Below are 6,000 nucleotides of genomic sequence, written 5' to 3' on the forward strand. Positions count from 1 at the left end.
TCTATGGGATGCTTCTCATCTGCCCCTGAGGGGAAGACTGGAACTAATGGATACCAATGACAAGAAATATGATTCTCACTTAACTTTCAGAATAACTTTCTGACAGTAAGAGCTGCTTGACAGTGGAACTGACTCCCTCTGGAAGTGAGGGACTCTTCTTCCTTGGAGATTTTTAAATAATAATAATGATAACACTTTTATTGTTTAAACAATAAATGCCCCAGCCACTCTGGGCAGCTTCCAGCAAAATATTAAAAAATAATAAAACGTCAGACATTAGAAACTTCCCTGCCTTCAGATGTTTTCTAAAAGTTGTGTAATTCTTTATCTCCCTGACATCTGATGGGAGGGCGTTCCACAGGGAGGGCGCCACCACCGAGAAGGCCCTCTGCCTGGTTCCCTGTAACTTTGCTTCGAACAAATGTTGGCAGTGTGGGGTATCTGAAGGAAACATGTTCCACATGTGGTGGGCATGACAAAAGATTAAAGAGTTTTGGAATGTTATATACGATGAACTGGAAACAATCTTAAAAGTAACATTTCCAAAAAACCCAGAGGCCTTCCTGATCGGAAGGGTGGGCAGAGAGATACCAAAAAAATTAAAAGAATTTTTCTTGTATGCAACTGCGGCCACAAGAATTCCAATTGCTCAGAACTGGAAGGGTGAAAGGGTTATTACAAAAATAGAGTGGCAGAATAAATTGGTAGAATTTGCAAAAATGGCACAAATGACAAACAGGCTGAGAGGCAATATAAATCAAAACTTTATTAAAAAATAGGGCATGTTTAAGAAATATATAATGAAATACAATAGCGGTGTGGCATCTATGACAGCGTTTGAATGATTTCTGTATATATGAGTTATAAAATCAATGTTTAAGGTTCCAAGAGTAGTAAGAAACTACAATACATTTTTTATGGGGGGTGTGGAATAAAAGTTATTTGTATAATTGGATAACAGAAAAGGTAAATACATTGGGCGGGTGGCAGGAAGTCTTACGTATTTTTGTAAGAATGTATGGTGAATTGTATAGGAACAAAATGATCTCTATCTGTAACCTTCCTTTTTCTTTTTCTGTAATACCATATGCAAGAATGTTTTGTTTTCAATTAACTTCAATTTAAAAAACAACAACTTTGCTTCTCACAGTGAGGGAACCGCCAAAAGACCCTCAGAGCTGGACCTCAGCGTCCGGGCTGAACGATGGAGGTGGAGACGCTCCTTCAGGTATAAGCAGAGGTTGGATGACCACCTGTCAGGGATGCTTGAGCTGAGATTCCTGCATTGCAGGGGGTTGGGCTGGATGACCCCTGGGGGTCCCTTTCAACCCTTCAATGATTCTATGAATTCAAGGAAGAGCCAAAGCTCCAGCAGAGACACTTTAAAGGAGGTTCCATTTGCTCTTGAGAAAAGAAGATTGGGGCAGAAGTTAATATTCAGCTACTTCCAAGATACGCCCAGAAGAAAGCTGGAAGAAGCCTTCCCCCCCCCCCTTGCTGCTGCTGACATGAGAAGAAGAGCCTAAATTAGCATTTTCAGCTAGAAAAACATTCCTTCTTGCTGACAGCGGCTGAACTGGAAGGAGCTGCAGGAATGTTTTCCCTGGAGAGGAGCAGAGGCCCAGGGAAGGCACCGCTACCCCACAGCGACCTTGTGCATCAGGTGCCGTGCTTTGTGGGGTGGGGGGAGCAGGGCCCCTCAAATGTTGCAGGGGGTGGACTAGAGGGCCCTTGGGTGTCCCTTCCAGCTCTGTGATTCTCTGTTCCAAGGAACTCTGCACAGCAGGTCTTTTTGGCCTCTTGCTTGGTCATCACCTCCTGAAGGAGGCAAGGGAGGTGTCCTTAAAGGTGCAGGCACATCCATCCTTGCAGGTCTAACCTGCAGTGCTCAGGTGAGAACCAGCAGTTGCAGGTACGCTGAGCAGGGCGGTGTTCCTTTGCCCCTGGGTTGCTGGCCCAGAGGCCTAGAAACTTGCAAGGCTGCTGTGTTCTGCAGTGTGGGGATCACACACACAAACACAAACCACTGGTCTTGCACAAAGGAGCTCAGCCAAGTGACCTGCCTGAACGAAGGCTAAAATAACCAAGTATATACCTGGCGCCAAATAAATTAGCAAAAATGCATACGACAGAATCAGGTAAATGTTGGAAGTGTAAAGCTATGGATGAAACTTTTTCCCATATGTGGTGGACCTGTGGAGTATTATTATTATTATTATTATTGTTGTTGTTGTTATTATTATTATTACATATAATCACATTAAAGGTAAAGGATAAAGGGACCCCTGACCGTTAGGTCCAGTCGTGGCTGACTCTGGGGTTGCAGCGCTCATCTCGCTTTACTGGCCGAGGGAGCCGGCGTTCAGCTTCCGGGTCATGTGGCCAGCATGACTAAGCCGCTTCTGGCGAAGCAGAGCAACGCACGGAAACACCGTTTACCTTCCCACTGGAGCAGTACCTCTTTATCTACTTGCACTTTGACGTGTTTTCGAACTGCTAGGTGGGCAGGAAAAGGGACCGAGCAATGGGAGCTCACCCCGGCGCGGGGATTCGAACTGCCGACCTTCTGATCGGCAAGTCCTAGGCTCTGTGGTTTAACCCACAGCGCCACCCACGTCCCTCTATTATACCTAGGTAAAGGTAAAATGTAAAGGACCCCTGGATGATTAAGTCCAGTCAAAGGCATACAAATAAAATGATGATCATGATGATGACGACTCTGGGGTTGCAGTGCTCATCTCGCTTTCAGGCTGAGGGAGCCGGCCTTTGTCCACAGACAGCTTTCCGGGTCATGTGACCAGTATGGCACCCGGGAACCAATGTCCCCGCTGTGGAAGGAAGTGTGGGTCCAGAATTGACCTCCACAGTCACTTACAGACTCATTGTCATAGCTGTCAACTTACAGATTTGAAAATAAGGGATCAGCAGCCAAAATAAGGGATTTTCGAAGCACAGGTATGTTCAGCTTCTGAGCCCCTCCGAGCCAAAGGCAGAAAGCCCAGCCAGCAGCCAAACGAAGCCTCAAGCCGTGGTTCCCACAGCGCAGCAACCCGGCAAAGGGGATGCAGCAAGGAAAACCACCGTCACCTCTCTGCTGGGAAGCGCTGAGCAAAGGCGAGTCCCCAGGCAACGCAGCCGATTTGATCGGCACAAGGCATGCAAGCTCCACCCCCCAGTCATTCTTAGACTCCTTATTGGGTGAGCAACGCAGCCAAGCAACACAGTTGGAGCCTCCCTCCTCCCTGGCAGGCAGGGAGGGAGGGAGAGTCCCCAGTCTAGCTGCCACATTCTGGATTATTTGCAGTTTCCGGGTCACTTTCAAAGGTAGCCCCACGTAGAGCGCATTGCAGTAGTCCAAGCAAGAGATAACCAGAGCATGCACCACTCTGGCGAGACAGTCCGCGGGCAGCAAATGCATTGCAGCCATGCTCTGAGCCTGCAAAACCGGGCGCCTGAAAGCCTCCTCTATAAATACTCCCACCTTGGCCCCCATTGCAAAAGGAGTCTGGAGAGGCACACTCAGCACAGCAGCAGCAGAGTGGTAATTAGCAGCCGTTAATTGCACAATTAACTGACAGAGCTCAGCCAAGGAAGGAGGCAGACTGGGCTTGGCTGAACTGGTGGCACTGGGTGGGTTTTCTGTGGGGGCCTGGCTGGCCCCTCGCCCCTGGCTGAAAGGCAAAGCAAAAGGCAGGAGGCGGCAGGCAGGGCCTTCCCTCCAGAGTGTGCTGCGCTCAGCTCTTTGGCTCTGCCGGAGCAGCCCTGACCTTGGGCAAGGCAGTGCTTGCTCCCTGTGCAACCAGGATGCTGCCCCGGGCTGGCAGGAGCACATTCCTCCCCCCTCAAAGGATTCTGGGCACTTCAACTCATCCTTCCCACAGTTGCAACTCCCAAGCAAGCGAAAGGACCCAGAGCTCTTTGCATTTCTGAAATCTTCGCTTATGTATGGAAGCAGGGGCACTCCGGGAGAAAGGCTCAGCTTCTCTTGAGTGACGCTAATAGCTGTGCAACATGCAAAGCGGCGCTTCATGCATTGGCTGCAAAAAAAACCAAGAAAAAGAGAGACTCTTTGGTTTCATCCGAAGTTGAGCCACGTCTGAGCTAGCAGGTGCTCTCTCCAATTTCACTCTCTTCCTATTACTGCTGTTTGCTTTATATTATTGCTGTATGTTTTAAATTATGGTTTGTAGTGCTGCAAATTGTCGTCTGGTTGTGGTGCTAAAAATGCCCAGGTTGTGGGTTCGATCCCCGTATGGGGCAGCTGCGTATGCCTGCATTGCTGGGGGGTGATATCTTTGTGGTCCCTTCCGACTTTAGGATACTATGAAATTGTTGTGGCATTTGGCAAGTACAATACACTTATTGATCAGGGGTCAGCAAACTTTTTCAGCAGGGGGCCGGTCCACTGTCACTCAGACCTTGTGGGGGGCCGGACTATATATTGGGGGGGACGGACGGATTCCTATGCCCCACAAATAACCCAGAGATGCATTTTAAATAAAAGGACACATTCTACTCATGTAAAAACACGCTGATTCCCGGACCATCCGCGGGCCGGATTTAGAAGGCGATTGGCTGGATCCGGCCCCCAGGCCTTAGGTTGCCTACCCATGTTTTTGATGATCATGATGATGAAGAAGAAGAATTCTTGGAGGGGGGCAGAGCGTGCTTCAAGTGTACTTTGAAATCGTGGTTCCCAGAGTGGGTGGTGGAATTGGGGGGGGGGTGCTAAGAGGTGGGGGGGCAGGGAGTCACTGCAAGTGCAAATGATGATCAGACCTTGGGGATCTCTAGATCAGGTTCATCCAGTTTGTTGAATTAATTCATTAAAGTACAGTACATAGTTTTAACTGGGTTTTGAATTCATTGCAATTAATTGTTACTGTTTTGAATTGCACTGCGTTATCATCTTCCTTAGTGGGTCATGCAAACCGCTGGTCTGAATAGGGATTTTGGAAGTGGGGACACTGGGGAGGAGTTAATCGAACCAAGGGAGCAATTGCCCCCCAAAATTTGGGAACAATTTTTTGTTCCTCTATTATTATTTTCCCCCAGTAGTGATGTATGGAATTGAGAGCTGGACCATCAAGAAGGCTGATCGCTGAAGAATCGATGCTTTTGAATTCTGGTGCTGGAGGAGACTCTTGAGAGTCCCATGGACTGCAAGAAGATCCAACCTCTCCATTCTGAAGGAAATCAGCCCTGAGTGCTCACTGGAAGGACAGATCCTGAAGCTGAGGCTCCAAGACTTTGGCCACCTCATGAGAAGAGAAGACTCCCTGGAAAAGACCCTGATGTTGGGAAAGATGGAGGGCACAAGGAGAAGGGGACCACAGAGGACGAGATGGTTGGACCGTGTTCTCGAAGCTACCAGCATGAGTTTGACCAAACTGCGGAAGGCAGTGGAAGACAGGAGTGCCTGGCGTGCTCTGGTCCAGGGGGTCACGAAGAGGCGGACACCACTAAACAACAACAATTATTATTTTTACTGTATTGCTTTGACTTACTCTCTCCCCCCCCAAAAAAAGAAAACCACATGATGCAGCTGCTTTCAGGGTGTGTTGTGTGCCCACAGTTTAGCCTGTTGGGGTTGTGCAAGGAAGACCCACTTGGTACAGGAACAGGTCTTGCGCTTCTGCTGAGCGGCTGCCCCCACAAAGGGCAGCTGGAGAAATCCCCCCAGGCATTGGGTGGGAATCAGAGGACAGCTGGACTCAGGGGTCTTTGCCTGCTGAAATTCTTGAGCAGCCCAGTTTCTTTCAATCCTCTGAGCTCTGGCCAAGCCATATTCAGGCAGAAAGTCCAACAGCGCCCTCTGCTGCCAGCCCCTCATTCCCTTGCAAGCCACAATATTCCCTTTCCTGATGCCGCGAATGGGGGTCTGCTCCCCAAGCCCTTTTGGGCTCCATCTGGGCCCTTGGCCCATGGGGAGGGGGCAACCTCCAACTCACCTTTTGGGCTGCTGGCACCAAACTCTGCTCCCGTCCTCCCCCCACGTCA

This window comes from Podarcis bocagei, assembly GCF_964188305.1.
Source record: "Podarcis bocagei genome assembly, chromosome: 9".
Taxonomy (NCBI): domain Eukaryota; kingdom Metazoa; phylum Chordata; class Lepidosauria; order Squamata; family Lacertidae; genus Podarcis; species Podarcis bocagei.